Raw genomic sequence first — 1,192 nt, forward strand, 5'->3', positions numbered from 1 at the left:
TGAACCCCACTTGATTATGATGAATGATTTTCTTGATATACTGTTGCAATCTATTGGTTAGGATTTTGTTGAAGATTTTTGCATCTATATTCATAAGGGATATTGGTCTGTAGTTTTCCTTTTGAGTGATGTCTTTGCCTTGTTTTGGTATCAAGTTTATGCTTGCTTCATACAATGAGTTAGGGAGGATTCCATTCTTTTCTGTGTTTTGAAATAGTTTGAGTAGGATTGGTATCAGTTCTTCTCTGAAAGTTTTGTAGAATTCTCCAGTGAAGCCGTCTGGGCCAGGACTTCTTTTAGTTGGTAATTTTTTTATGACCTGTTCAATTTCTTCTTTTGTGATGGGCCTGTTCAACTTTTCCACATCAATCTGTGTTAATTTAGATAAGTGGTGTATTTCTATAAATTTGTCCATCTCTTCCAGATTTTCCAATTTGTTTTAGTACAGTTCTTCATAGTTTCCTGATATTATCCTTTTGATTTCAGTTGGCCCTGTTGTGATGCCACCCATTTTGTTTAGTATTCATGTATTTGTATTCTCTACCTCTTTTCCTTTTTTAAATTTGCCAGTGGTTTGTCAATTTTATTGATATTTTCAAAAAACCATCTTCTGGTCTTGTTGATTTTTTTCTATAGACTTTCTATTTTCTGTTTCATTGATTTCTGCTAGAATCTTGATTATTTCTTTTCTTCTGGTGACTGTAGGCTTTTCTTGCTGTTCTTTTTCTAATTGTTGGAGATATTGGTTTAAAGTGTTCATTTTGGCTCTGCCTTCTTTTTTGATGTGTGCATTTATTGCTATAAATTGGCCTCTGATCACTGCTTTTGCTGTCTCCCAAATATTTTGGTATGTTGTTTTTTCTTTTTCATTTGATTCAAAGAATTTTCAAATTTCAATTTTGATTTCTTCTCTTAACCAGTCTTTCTCAAGGAGGGTGTTGTTCAGTTTTCATATGTTTACTCTTTTCTTGTTGATCTTCCTATTGTTGGTTTCTAATTTGATAACATGATGATCTGAGAAAATGCTTTGCAGTATTTCAATGTTTTTAAATTTATGAAGGCTTGCTTTATGGCCTTACATGTGGTCTATCATGGAATATGTTCCATGTACACTGGAGAAGAATATATATTGTGCTGCTCTTGGGTGAAGTGCTCTGTAGATGTCTATAAGGCCAATTTGGTGGATTGTATT

Source organism: Orycteropus afer, unplaced genomic scaffold (genome assembly GCF_000298275.1).
Source record: "Orycteropus afer afer isolate SDZICR_OR568_19922 unplaced genomic scaffold, OryAfe1.0 scaffold00333, whole genome shotgun sequence".
NCBI classification, from domain to species: Eukaryota; Metazoa; Chordata; class Mammalia; order Tubulidentata; family Orycteropodidae; genus Orycteropus; species Orycteropus afer.